This window comes from Elephantulus edwardii, unplaced genomic scaffold (genome assembly GCF_000299155.1).
Source record: "Elephantulus edwardii isolate Elephantulus edwardi_28Jun2011 unplaced genomic scaffold, EleEdw1.0 scaffold00002, whole genome shotgun sequence".
NCBI lineage: Eukaryota > Metazoa > Chordata > Mammalia > Macroscelidea > Macroscelididae > Elephantulus > Elephantulus edwardii.
Window position 1 is genome coordinate 34,440,471 of NW_006399752.1, and position 15,386 is coordinate 34,455,856.

Sequence of the window (15,386 nt, forward strand, 5' to 3'; positions counted from 1 at the left end):
TATCTATCTATCTATCTATCTATCTATCTATCTATCTATCTATCTATCTATCATCTAGCAACATCTATCTACATTTCTCTGTCCTTCCCTATCCATATCTATATTTGTTGGTGTTGTATCATTGAATCAGAATCCACCCACAACTGACCCTCCAGTGAGTTTTGAAAGGTAGTTAATTTTCCTTGGGGAGATTGCCCATATATACTGAGAGAGTTCTTCAAGTTTTCTACAGTCATCTGATTCTCCACATTATTTCCTTTTTTTTTCAGACTTTTGTATATTGCCACCACTTTCAGTAATTCTTTGGGCAAAGGGCTTGTCTTAGTTGTCTACTACTATAATAACAGAAATAATACTATTAGATTGTTTTAATACCAGAAACTTAACTTTTGTATAGTTTAGGAGATTCAACTCTTTTCTGTCAAGTTGGAATCAACTCTTAGCTATATGTTGTTGTTGTTGTTTTTGTGAGTATCATTGAGTCAGAACCCATACACAGCTGACCCTCCGGTGGGTTTTCAGAGGCAGTAAATAGCACAGGAGGAGATTGTCCATCTTTCTCACATGGAGCAGCTGATGGATTTGAACCCACTCATCTTTGGGTTGACAATTCAACTCTCTATCCACAAGGCCACCAGTGCTCCCTAAATTAGGAGACTGTTGTTGTTAAGTATTGTTGAGTCAGAACTGACTCATAGTTAATCCTCCAGTAGGTTTTCAGAGACAGTAGATCACATGGGAGGATTATTGGCCATCTCTCTCACATGGAGCTACTGGTAAATCTGAGCTGTGTGTCTCTGTGTTGGCCTCACAACTCCTTACCAGTAAGCCATCAAAGTCCCCTAAATTATGACACTAGGATTCTAAATTTAGAGCTCCAGCTGTAAAAAAAGAGTTTTTCGTCTATTGGCTCTGGAAGAAAGTCTTTTTCTTTTGGCATCTGTAGGTGAGGTGATCTTTGGAGATCTTCATATGTCTTTACCTTCCATGATGTCAAGAAACTTTCTTGTGCTGAGAATTGAATACAGAAAAAGACTAATTCCACCCCTGGTGATTCCTCCTTGGTGGGGCTGAGAGTCCCCCTTCCTGTTCTGGTTTGTTTTCCTCTCTTTTATCTCCAGTAAAATAAACAATATTACAGTCCACACTCTAGGCAAACTCCGTTTACATCAGATTATGGCTATGATAGGATTAAGGAGTGTTGCATTCCACCCTCAATCCTTTTACAAATATTTTCTTTATGAGTTTGTGGAGGATCATTGCATAGCTTCAACACAGATGTATTTTGGAGGACACAATTAAACCCATAACCCATGAGAGGGAATTATTTTTTTTCATACTTGAACTCAGAGTCAAACTGAATAGCAGTAACATCATGGGAACAGAAATTTACTAGTGAGCTTCTAATTTGGTCCAAAGATTCACTATTTTCTAGGTATGGGACTTTTAGGAGGACTCTGAAAGAGGCCAGATTGTTATTTTTCTCTTGACTACTGCCTCACTCAGGGGTGAAGTGCTTGGCTCCAGTTTAAAAGCACTCTTGATCTGCTATTATTACCAAAATTAGTAGGGTTTTTTGTTTTGCTTTGTTTTGGTTTTTTTAGTAGGGGCTTTTCAGCTTACTTTAGATCTATAATTAACTTCCAGAATTCTAAAGTGATTGCTTGTTATTGTTTACCACTATTTCCACTGTTTGTGGGAGAGTGGGTTCATCAAGTTCTTTGCATTGCCATTATTAGCCTAAAGCTTTTGGGTTTTACCTATGCTTTTCTATGCTTGCTTCTTTTAGTTGTTGAGCAAAATTTTATTTTATGATCGTACCTCATTTGGTCATGTCTTCCTTTTCACATGAAATTTGTGTTGGTTCTAATTTTTAGTGATCATAAAAAAAATCCTAACAAATTTTCCCATACAGGTTTTGTGTGGAGATCATTTTTACACCTGAATAAGTATCTAGAAGAGGAATTGTTGATTGTATAATAAATGATTACTGGTGGCTTAGCTGTAAGGAGTTGCGCTGCAAGTTCAAAGCCATGCAGTTTGAACCCATCAGCTCCTCCATGGGAGAAAAATGAGCAGTTTCCTCCCATGTGATTAACTGCCTTTGAAAACACAACGGAGCATTAGCTATGGCTCAGTTCTAACTCAACAGTACACAGCTAAAGTAAGTGATTGACCACTGATAAACACGATCAAAGTTGTTGTTGTTGTTATTGTTGTTAGATGCTATCAAGTTGAGTACAACTCATAGCGACCCCATGAACAACCATCCTGAAACCTGCCCTGCCCTGTGCCGTCCTCATCATCTCCGACGTTCTAGAGTCCATTGCTGAAGTCATCCCTTCAATCCATCCCACTGAGGTCTTCCTCTCCTTTGCTGACCCTCAATCTTTGCAAGCATGATGTTGTTTTCCAAAGAATAGCCTCACCTAGCTACATGTCTAAAGCATGAAAAATGAAGCTTCACCATCTTTGCCTCCAACGAACCCTCTGGTTGCACTTTTCCCAAGACATATCAGTTTGTTCTTTTGTCAGTTCATGAGATGTTCAGTGCTCTTGTCCAGCACCATGACTCGAAGGCATCAATTCTTTTTCTGTCATGCTTATTCATTGTCCAGCTCTCAGATGCAGAGCAGGTGACTGAGAAAAACATGGCCTGAATTAGGTGCATCTTAGTCTATAAACTGACATTGCTCTTCAGCATTTTGAAGGGGTACTTGACAGTAGACTTGCCCACTGTGATACATCCCCTGATTTTATGACTGTTGGAACCAGGAATGTTGATTGTTGAGTCAATCAAGATGAAATTGTTGACAGTTTCCATCCTGTCTCCGTCTATCATAATGTTACTGTTGTCTGTGAGACAAAATCTCATCACACTTTCTTCTAGGGAGCAAAAAGAGACGTGATGCTTGGTAAAGTAGAGGATTAGTGAATCAGAGGATGAACCTCAACAAAATGAAATGGCTTGATGGGTACAACAAAAACCTCAAACATGGCTCGAGAATCGACAGTGTTTAACTCTGTTGTACACAGGGTTGCTATGAGTTGGAGTCCACTTTGTGACATCAAACAATGATGAATGAATATTTAAAGTTATGAAAAATTTCTGAACTTTCGTCAAGGAAGTTGTAGTATTTTACATTTCAATAAGCAATGTGTGAGAGTTCCAGCTGCTCTGAATTCTTATCTTCACCGTGACATTGCCTTATTTCCTTCCCTAAAATTTGTAGTCATTCTTTCTATGCTTGGGGGTAAAAAAAGTCTATGTATATATTCTTTTCCTTTCTATGTCATAGTGTTGAGATATATTGTAAAACTAAATATGAGGGATAAGTAATATTAAGATATATTGTAAAAATAAACTTCTCAAACAAATAAACAAACACATACAATAGTATTAGGTTGTGGTTTCAAATTACATTACCCTGAAGGCTAATTGATGATGCTGAATATTTATAAATATACACATATATACATATATTTATCTGTGTTAATTTTTAAACACACATTTCCTTTAGTAAAGTATACCTGTTCGAAGCTTTTGTTCATTTTAAAACAACTGTTTAATCTTGCTTTGAGTGAATTTACCAAGCAAATTGATTCTCCATTCAGCCACTTGTATGCTCGTTTTATGGCGTTAGTTACAGTTCTTCAACTACAAAACCCCTCTTTCCCCTTACTTTCTGTGATATATTTTTTTATTCTCCCCCACCCCCTTGTTGTGTACTGTTCAATCGGATACAACTGGTACTGGAGGAAATTGTCCCTTCTTCTCTTGTGAAGCATCTGGTGGATTTGAACCATGCACCTTTGGGATTGAAGTGCAGCTTCTTACTACTAGGTCACCAGGGCTCCCACTCTGTGATTCTTGTTTCCATTCATCCTTCTGTCGTGTATGCTCCCTCCTTCTGAACATTATCCCCGGGCAAAGACTGCCCTTACATCCCTGACTGACTGCTCTTAGGAGTGAGTTTCTCCCTGGTTTCGTTGTTCACCTTATGAATGTGTCTATTGTTTGAGGGAGAGCTGAGCCGCAGAGCAGAGTTAAGCTGCAGATTCGAAGGACTGCTAAGGAATATGGCGTTGATGCTTCCACTGGTCTCTGTTACCCCGGCAAGCCTGTCAATTTTGTGTTTGAGTTTTAGTCCACATTTTCCTCCCACTCTATCGATGATCCTCCACTATAATTCCCTTTAGAGACTAGACGTTGTACCATACCATCTGTCTGTCAGTTTACTCTGCTATACTGCCTTGCTTGTTGCTGGGATGTCAGAAGCTACACCCCTGATATTGCAAATATCTGCAGGGTCACCCATGGTGGACACGTTTCAGTGGGACTACCAGACTCAGATAGATTAAGGAGCATGATTGACCAGCTGCTTTTTAAATAATGGACCCTCTACAAACACTAGAAATAATAGAGGGGCATTGCCCAATCTAGTGCCAGAGGGTGAGCCCTTGAGGTGGGATGGCATTCAACTTGACTGGGAAAGAGTTGCCTCCTCAAATTAGAATCAGCCTTAAAGATGTAGATGGAGTAAAGGAATCACCCAATGAAGGACTCTCATTTGCTGTTGTGGTAAGACTCACAATGAGGAGAAACAGCTGCAAACAAGCATTGGAATGTGAAATGTATGATGAATCGATCTAGGAGAACTGGAAGATATCCAGATGAAATGGAATGCATAAAGATTTATATGTTGTTTGTTTGTTGTTATGTGCTGTCGAGTGGTTTGCGACTCATAGCGACCCTATGTACAACAGCCCTAAACCGTGCTCTATCCTGTGCCAATCTCATTGCCTCTGACACACCCATCCCGATTACCCCAGTCACTGAATCAATCCACCTCATAGAGGGTCTTCCCCTCCTGCGCTGTCCCTCCACTCTACCCAGCATGATGTCCCTCTCTAAAGACCTGTCTCTCCTTACAACATGTCCAAAGTATGTGAGACGAAGCCCCAGAATCCTTGCCTCCAAGGAGCAGCCTGGTTTAACCCTCTCTACGAGATCTACTGGTATTGGCCTCTCTGTATCAGTCTTATAATCTACTGTGCCAAGGATGACAAATTGAGGAGGGATGCCATCATGTTAATAACAATAAAGACCTTCCCTAAAATTGCTTTAGCCCAATAATCGAAAGTTTCAAGATAAACCCTAAAGAACAATGATGTTAGTGATAGGATATCACACATACGAGGAAGATTTATTACTATCACTACTGTTCAGATATAATTCACTAGCTGTTCTGCAGGAGAAGGACGAGCCATCTCGTCCTGTATGTGTTTCACTGCCTCTGAAAATGTACTGGAGGGGCAGCTAGAAGTTGCTTCTGACTCAAGAGCATACACCACCACCACCAAAGATGAAGAAATTGAGAATTTTCCAACTTCTATGATCTGAAATTTGTTAAATATTAACTAAGTTAAGATGCATTAGTAATAATTGCTGACCAGAAGGTGAAAATTGGAAACAAAGGACTGTTAGTTGGAAAAGATGACTTGCTGACAAAACTGAGGCTAAAGATGAAATGAAAATCCTTAAATGAAAGTCCATATGACTGTAGAATAGGCAACATCATGATATATGGAGAAAAGATTGACAAATTTGTCTGGAGGAAGTGTAACCAGGATGCCCTTTGAGGTGAGAATGGTGAGATTCTGTCTCACGTACTTTGGTCATTGTCTTATACTGCTGGGTTCTCTAGAGAAGCAAACTCAAGGAACACACACACATACACACACATTACCTCTGGTGGCTTAGTGTGCTGTCAACTCAAAGACAGGTGATTAAAATCCACCAGCCACTCCCTGGGAGAAAAATGGACAATTTCTTCCAATGAAATTTAAAACCACTGGAGTGTCAGATACCTGCCAATTCCCACTCAATGACAATGAATAAGTGAATGGTGTTTTCTCTCCCCCCACCCCTCCACCCCCCGCATCTAGGCAACTTCTATCTTTTTCCATTTATCATGATGTTGCCTGTTGGTCTAGTGGTGAGGATTTTTGTCTTCCTGGCCTTGAAATGTAATCCATGTTGAAGGCTGCAGTCTTTAATCTTATGCAGTAAATGCTTCAATCCTTCTTTACTTTGTGCAAACAAGGTTGTGTCATGTACATAAGATTGTTGATGAGTTTACCTCTGAACCTGTTTCCACCTTCTTCTTCATATAGTTCAGGTTCTCAAATTATTATGAGAAAAGAATACATCTAGATCTACACCTTTCTTTATTTTAAACCATAGAGTGTTCACTTGCTCTATTCAGACAACTGTTTCTTGGTCTATGTATTGGTTTTTCATGAACATAAATAAGTGTTCTGGGAAATTGCCAACAATTTAATTTTACTTGGATTCACAATCAATACCTATAAGTGGCAGCAGTCAAGAAATCAAAAGATGTGTTGCCCTGGGACAATCTGCTATTAAAGTTCTAAAGGGCAAGTTTTCAATTACTTCATATGTATCTGAAAGCTGAACAGTCAGTAAGGAAGACTAAAGAAAAATTGATGGTTTTGAGCTGCAGTTTTGGTGAACAGCATTCAATATCCCATGAACTGTCAAAAGAACAAACAAATCTGTTTCAAGGAAGAGCAACCATGGTATTTTTTAAAGGCAAGGATGGTGAAACTTTGTCTCACTTTGGGCGTATTTTCACCAGGAACTAATCCTTAGAGACATCATGATGGGAAAGGTAGGGGGTCAATGAAAAAAGACTAAATGGGATGGACTTGGGTTTGACAGAGAGCAGAGGAAGGTGTGGAGTAGAGCAAAGTTTAGAGTTGTTTTTCAGAGTTGCTGTGAGTCAAGAGTTGACTCAACGACACCTAACAATAGCTACAACAGCAAAGAGAATGAGGGAGAGAGGGAGAGAGGGAAGGCAGAGCAGAGGGAGAGAGAGAAAGAACATATCCTTTATCCATACTTAAGTAATCTGTATGCTGAGCAAATAATTTGAGAAGCTGGACGATATGAAATATATGGAATCAGTTTTAGAGGGAGATGTGCATCAACAGAATAAATTATGCAGACAATATCACTTTGCTTGTAGAGACTGAGAAAGATCTAGTAGTTGAGTAGTAAGTAAGAGGTATGGGAGGGACAATTGGTATAAGAATTGGTAGTAGAAAGTCCAAGAGTATGAGTGCATGTCTGAGCTCTTCTCCTTTGTGGGATTAGTGGAGGTCACACTACACTGCCCCATGCCTGCCACATTGTTTATCCAGTGACTTTATGCTTTTTAAGTGCATATGGCTTTCTTCTATCTTATTTTTGTTTAAGAGTTTATTAACTTTCTTTGTGTTTACTCTGTGGTTTATTTTTATATCCTTTGGCTTAAAGCAGTCTGTTCCACCATGGGATCATCCTGACTTCTTTCCATTTGAATGCTCTCTGACTGTAGCATTTAATTTTCTCCTTGTTAGTATTTAGTTGGAGTTGTTTATGATTGACACCCGTGTTTTTCTGTTTTCAGCCTCTTAGGCTTATTTAATTTTTGGAAATTACTCTTCTGAGTTGTTTCACAGGTAGTTAGTTCTGTCATGTGCCTTTTTCTCTGTCTGTTGCCTGACATTGCTGGTTTTCTATCCAAAGAACTCTCTACAGCATTTTTGTAAGTTTGGTCTGATTTTTACAAATGCTTTTAATTTCTGTTCATCACAGAAAATCTTAATTATACTACCATATTTGAGGGACAATTTTGTGCATATGTAATTCTTGGTCATAATTATTTTCTTTCAAGTTTTTATATATGCCATTCTGTGTTTGTGGGTTTTGGTTTGTTTGGGGTTTTTTTTTTTTCCATTTGCATGGTTTATGCCTAAAAATCAGAGCTGGTTGACCATGTGAATAACTTTTTCCAAGCTGCCCTAAGATACTTTCTTTGTCCTTACAGTTAATTATGATGCATCTTGGGGTTTTCTTTTGAGCATTTAAATTATTTGGTTTGTTGAGCTTCATGAATAGATGTCTTTTCCTCTTTCATAAAATTAGGCATATTTTTCTTCTGGCAGGCTGTGGAGTTTATTATTCAAAATGACTTTCCTGGCCAGCCAAGTGGATGCATGAGAGTATGAGAATAGGACGCGTCAGCCTGTCCACAAGGGGGTTGGCTATCTCAGCAATGCATAAGATGATTGTCTAGCCTTGCAACTAAATTGAGTTAATCCAACAGCAGAGAGAAGAGACCTTCCTAATTTCTGGTGAAGAAGAAGAAACAAGAGAATGTAACACATCCTTTGAGCCCAGAAATTCTTGCTCCAGCTACACCTGTGGAAGTAAAAGCCATAGCTGAAGTGGAAAACCAGAGAGACCTGAGATGAGACGGAGTTGACTGTTAATAGCTAGAACTGAACCAGAGCTAAGCCAAGAGCCTTTGTCCAAATTTGTTGGACATTTTTTTTGGGGGGGTGGGGTGGCAGTATTGATGGTGCTGAGAACTTTGTAACACTAGTTGGTCTAAAGCCATGAGACTGAAAATTTTGTAACACTGCTCTGGAGACCTGAAGGTCAAGGCTGAGGTGCCTGCATGCACATTTCAGAAGATGTTCTGTCTATATTCTGCTATTAATCTGGATTATAGACTTTTTGCTTCCCCAACATGGTTCTGTGTGGTCTGTGAGCTATTGCATTGGACTTTGGACCCAGTAAAGCACTAAGATAAATGTTGAAATGAGTAGAAAGAGGTATGGGAGTGTGGGGGATATGTCTGTCCTCATGGAAATGGGCTTTGTGTTATTGATGCTGTTGATGGGAACAGTTCCCCTTTGTGAAGCTGATTAATAGTCAGATATGGCCTTTGATCTTTTTACACAAATCTACAACAGTTGTCTCTTTTATTTTTTTCTTTTGCTTTTCTTGTTCCAGAATTCCAATAATATTTAAGCTTTTGTCTTGCTAGTGTCCCACATAAATCGTATTATTGATTTTTTCCCCTCTTTTTAAATTTTCCCTCATATAAACTGCTATTCCTGATATATTATTCAATTGATTTGATTGGATTCTTTCATCTATCAAATGGTTATCTGTCTTTAAAGTTTTAGTGTTACTCTTCCAGATATCTAACTGTTGATTTTGTATTGCTTCTAATAGTCTTTTTATTTGTGATCATTTTGTTCTTGTATTATTTACCTGAATTCTCTTAGGGTGTCATTCAGATTTTATGACTTCTTTTAAAGTCTTGTCTGGTTATTTATGTTGGTAGTTTACTTGCATATCTTACCATGTTTCCTAGTTTGCCTTTATTTATATTATTTATACTATTTTGATTTGTTTTTTGGTATATCTGGGCAAGTAGAGTTGTTGTGTTTCTTGAGTCACTAATTTGGAAGTATGGAAAAGATGTACTTGTTTTTAGGTGGGTGGGAACAACCTTTTTAAATTGATGGCTAGTTCTAACTGAAGCAGAAGAATATGAGGACAAGGTCACAGGAACAAAAATACAACCATGAGTCTATCCTACTTGAATGTAAAAGCCATCTCAAGAATAGATTTTAAGCATTCAACACTAATGACTGAGGACCAAATGAGGTATGAGATGACATCAAGAATATCATCCATTAAAAAGCAAAAGGTCATTGCAAATCAGAGGAAAAAGAAAATGCCAAAATGGATGTCAGAGAAGACTTTGAAAATTGTACTAGAACATCAGGAAGCAAAAATGAATGGAAGAAATGTCCAAGAAAGAGAGTTCAACTGAAGATTTCAAAGAGCAATGTGAGGAAACAAAATGAAGTATTATAAAGAAATGTGCAAAGAGCTGGAGTTAGAAAATGAAAAGGAAAGGATTTGTTTGACATTTGTTATGATGAAAGAATGGAAAATAAATTCAAGCATTGAGTTGTATTAATGAGAGCTGATAAGGGCAACATCCTGAATTATCCAGGAAGCTTCAAAAGAACATGGAAGAAGTATCCAGAGTCACTATAACAAAAAGAATTAGCTGGCTTAGAACTATTTCAGGAAGTAGCATATGATCAAGAACCAATGATGATCAAGGAAGAAGTTCAATCTACCCAAAAGGAATTGGCAAAAAAATAAGGTTCTAGGAATTGATGAAATATCAATCACTGTGTTCCAACAAAAATATGCAACCCTGGACATGCTCCCCAGGCAATGCCAAGAAATATTAAAGAGTGTTACATGGTCAACTGACTAGAAGAAATTAATATTGTTCCCCTTCCCAAAGAAGATGATCCAACAGAATTTGGAAATTATCAAACAATACCATTTAGAGCACATGGACGTAAAATATTGCTGACAAGTATCCAGAATGGCTGTAACTCTATATTATCAAAGGCTAGTGTGAAACACAATGTATACAAACTTTGTATGCAAGCCAAGAAAAAATTGAAAAAAATATCTAAAAAACCTAACTCTACATTATCAGATAACTTCCATAAATTCAAGTTTGATTTAGAAAAGGCTATGAAGAAAGAGAAATCATTGCTGATATGAGATGGCTCTTGGCTGAGAGCAGAATATATCTACCTGGTTTTGTTGGCTGTGCAATGATATTTGACCGTGTGGATCGCAACAAAACATGGCTTACATTGAGAACAATGGAAATCCCAGAACACCAAATTATGCTCATGCAAAACCTATACTTAAACCTATAGCTAGGACAACATACCAAAACCTATAGTTAGGCCAAAAGGTTAAGTGAATAGAGTTAGGGAACATGGCATGGTTTAAACATCAAGAAAGATGTGTGTATATTGGAAACAAACTCCATAACTGTTCAATGTATATGCTGAGCAAATCATTAATATGTTATGTACTGTTAAATGTGTTAGTGTAGTCAGTGAAATACACATAAATATCTTTTTGTATTCTCTGCTTTTAGCCAGTATTAACTTATCAAGAACAATATTTTTTCATTCCATATCCTTTCCTAAATCTGGCTTGTTTGATGACAGGTCTTTATCAATGCACTGCTATAACAATTTTTTCATTGTCTTCTATAAAATTTAACTTCTATGATAATATGTGATACTTTCTGCATTTTTCTTTCTTTGACATGGGTACAAATATGACTGTGTTCCAGTTTCTTGGCCCAGTACTTGTCTCCAAATGTCCTGGCAGAGATTAGTGAGCTTCTAACACTGCATTTGTTTGTTGAAACATCTCTATTGGGATCTTTGTCAATTCCTGGAGTCTCATTTACCAACGGTGACTTATTGATTATATGCTGTTGTTGTTGTTATTGTTGATTGCTGTCAAGTTGAGGTCAACTCATAGCAACTTTATGAACAAAAGATCTAATGCCTTTCCATAGCTTTCATTGTTTTTCCAAGTTCATAGACTTTCCAGAGGCATGTGGTTTAAGAAGTGGATGCCACTCTTGCTTCCAAACATGTTTTACAACTGGGAGCTCCACCAAACGCTGTCCCCAATGGGAAATCGTTATGGTATTTGATATCCCCATGGCACAAGGTTCAGCATCACAGCAAACCCAGGTTACTTCATACAGCACATTGACAAAGAGTGATATGCAAAGTGGAAGACTCTTCCTCCAGATATAACAGCACTAGTCTTATTTAGCAGTGGTTAAGTGTTGTTGAGTACAACTCAGAGTAAGCTTTGCACAAAAGGCTTAAACTGTGTTCTATAATTAACATCATTTCTGTACCTTTATAAGAGAGTTTGTAGAGTTTCCAGAGGCATCTAGTTTAGGAAGTGGATGTCACTCCTGCTTCCCAACATGAATCAATCTGAAAGTGCATCCAAACATTTTACATAATGGGTAACCATTATGATATTTGACATGACTATGGAACAGTGTTCAGCCTCACAACAATTCCAAGTTGTTCAGTACAGCAAATAGATTATTGCTGTATCTTTTTTTTCTAAATTTTTTTTGCTGTATCTTTTAAAGAATATATTTCCAGGATTTTAAAGACACAGTCTTGAGCAGGCCTCCACCCTTAATCTAAGGCTCAAGGCCACCGACTTTTGGGGATGGGGGAAGAACAGTAATACACAACAAACATGACCCCAGAAACTTCCGTTATGTGATTGCCATCAAGACACGACCCCCATCGAGTTGCTAGCTAGCCAGGCCTCCTGAAATAATTGAACACTGACTACTTTTTGGTACAGCAATTAGCCATTTCTTCCATATTTTTTGAGGTTTCCTGAATTGTGCAGTGCTTTGTCCATAAAGCCTTTCATATTCCGATTAGAAGCTTGAATTTTGATTTTTTTTCTTCCATTATTTCAGTTTGAGAAATATCGAGAAATTCATTAACTGAAAGCTTTATTTTATCTGTGTGTCTGCGTCACTTGGGTAGACTCTACTTTGAAAAGCAGCTCTTCCTTAGTCGGTCCTATTTTGAGTGCCATTCAACCTGAGAGGTACATCTTTTTACAATATTAAGTGGAATACTGAAAAATATTCCATTGCTATTCAGATGGTTTTCAAGGGCCTATTATCACAGAAGTGCTCAAAAAAGCCACCACAGAACAAGCTGACAAATGAGTGTGATCTAGCTCTTTATTAGAGAATATTCTGCTTCCCGTCATAAGATTTTTCTGAGTTACTTTTCAGACCATCAGACTTCCTTAGTATTTTGTGATAGTTTTCAAGTTCTACTAAATTATACCTACCACTTGTGGTCATTTGGAAATTTAAAATACCAATGGCTTATCTTCCAGCATCACAGCAATTTAGAAGTCACCACAGTTCCCTAAATGTGACAGCTTGAAAATACAAATTATCAAAATTTGTAGGCCACAGTACAAAACAATGAATATGGAGAAATTATAATATTAAATCCATCTACTAGTAAACAAAAGATTTTTTTTTCCTATAATTATATTTTATTAATTTTCATAAACATTTACAGAGATTTTGGGTTTCCATTCATTCATTGTTGCACTATTCTCTCCACCCTCCTCCCAGTTTGTTCTTGTCCAAATGCCACAGTGCTTGTCAAAGCCAGTTCTGATTAGTCTTCTTTGTCAGTGTGTCCTTTGCCATTCCCTATCACTCCTCCCTGAGAGAGACTTCACCCTGAGTCATAAGGAAAAGGGGATGGTGTATTCTCTTAGCTACTTCCTGCTGAAAAGGGATGCTGTGGGTTTCAGGGTGAAGATCTTCTCTCACTACTCTAAAGGGCCCCTTTGGCAGTAGGAAACACACAGACTAAATGAGTTCTCTAAGTTTATACCTTAGGAAACCAGAAAAAGAAAAAAATTAATTTATGTCATATGTAAGCATTGTTGTTGTTGTTGTTAAGTGCTCTTAAATTGCTTGTGACTTATAGAAACCCTATGTACAACAGTGATGTGCCAATCATGGTAATGGGTACCCATGGTGAACAGTGTTGGCTGGAGCTTCCCGACTAAATCAAGCCTGGAAGCAGGAGCGGCATCCACTTCCGAAATGGCTTGCCTCTGGAAACTATGTACGAACAGTGCTCAGGCTGTTCATTCATAGGGTCGCTATGAGTCGTCTACGACTCGACGGCATCAAACAACAACAAGTACAACAGCTCTGAATTCTGCTCTATCCTATGCCAACCTCATCATTCTGACACACCTATCTCAATTGACTCCATGGAGTCAATCCATTTCATCAAGGGTCTTCCTCTCCTGTGATGTCCCTACACCCTCCCAAGCATGATATCCTTCTCCAAGAACTGGTCATTCCTGGCAACATGCCCAAAGTATGTCCAATGGAGCTTCAGAATCCTTAACTCCAAGAAGCAGCCTGGTCTCACCCTCTCTAGGACAAACTTGTTTGTTCTCCCAGCAGTCCATGATAACACCCTTCTCCAGCACCACAGCTCAGAGGCATCAATTCTTCTTCTATCATCCATAGTCACTGTTTAGTTTTCTGACACATAGCAAGTAATTGCAAAGACCATGGCCTGGATCAGGCTCATCTTAGTCTCCAGACTGACATGGCAGCTCTTCAGTATTCTGGAAAGATCCCTAACAGTAGATTCTCCCAATGCAATTCTTCTTTTGATTTTCTAGTTGCTGGTACCAAGAGTGTTGAGTGTGGAACCAAGCAAACAGAAACTGTTAACAATCTCAATATCTTCACCGTCTAACATGATGCTGCCAGTTGGCCCAGTGGTGAGAATCTTTGTTTTCTTGATGTTGAGCTTCAATCCATATTGAAGGTTGCAGTCTTTTACCTTCTGCAGCAAATGCCTAAGGTCTTCCTCAGTTACAGCAAACAGGTTTGTGTCATCTGTGTAACACAAGATAGGTCTTTCTCCAATCCTGATGCCACATTCCTCCTCATAGGGTCCAGCCTCCCAGATGATCTTTTCTGCATAGAGATTGAAAAAGTATGGAGATAGGATACACCCCTGGCATATACTTTTCCTTATTTTGAACCACGCAGTGTCTCTTTGCTCTGTTCTGATGACTGACTCCTGGTCCAAGTAGAAGTTTCACATAAGCACAATCCTATGTTCTGGAATTCCCATTCTTCTCAGAGTTAGCCACAGTTTGTTGTAATCCACACAGTCAATGAAACACAGATAGACATTCCTCTGGTGCTATCTGCTTTCAGCCAGGATCCATCTGTAATGAGCTTTAGTATCTCTAGTACCACAGACTCTTCTAAACCCAGTCTACACATCTGGCAGTTCTCTGTTGATGTGCTGTTCAGTCATTTTTGGATAATTTTCAGCAGGATCTTGCTTGAATGTATGTAAGCATAACAAATTAAATAATGAAATAAGATCAGGCATTAACATCAAATTTAAAACAATAGAAAAAATCAATTAAATTACATTAAAATTGTAACAATTGCTCTCCATTCCTCTGTATCATTGGAAGAAGGATCAGGACTCTATAAATGTATATCAATGTGGATCTGATTGCCTCCAGGAGGGACATGCATGATCCATGAGGAACTCCATGAGTTCCTCTTCCAGAAGAACTAGATGGCAACTAGCTGCCTTTATTGAACATTTAATAAAATAATGTTTAAAAGGATTCTGCTCCTAAGGGGAGAAATGTGAGACAAAACAATCTCAAATTCCTTGTGGAATCTAGACTTTCAGAGCTATTGAGGCTGGATAAGATCCTCAAACTATTACTTTAAGATAACATAACATTTGACTTTAAACCTTAAACTGACATTATTCCATGAAGTCTTTAATGAAGTAAAAAAAAATGCTTACCTGCTTAGCTCTCTCTAAATGTTCATTTAAAAAAAGGGCAATCTCCTCCTATGCAATTTACTGATGCTGCAAACCTGCTGGAGAGTCAGCTATGAGTCAGTTCTAACTCTCGGGACCTAACATCTGCTTGGAGCATTGTACACTTTTAAATAATTGTCTGTGCAATGTCACATTGATAGTGGCTACTCAAAAGTTTGCTTAGGAGACTGTTATTTTAAAATAATAATGGTAGCATACTTTGA

General features: G+C 38.2%; 1 pseudogene; it reads left to right on the forward strand.

Moving 5' to 3' along the window:
- LOC102860137 overlaps window positions 1-15,386 on the forward strand; it is a 123,444-nt pseudogene that overhangs the window by 41,744 nt on the left and 66,314 nt on the right.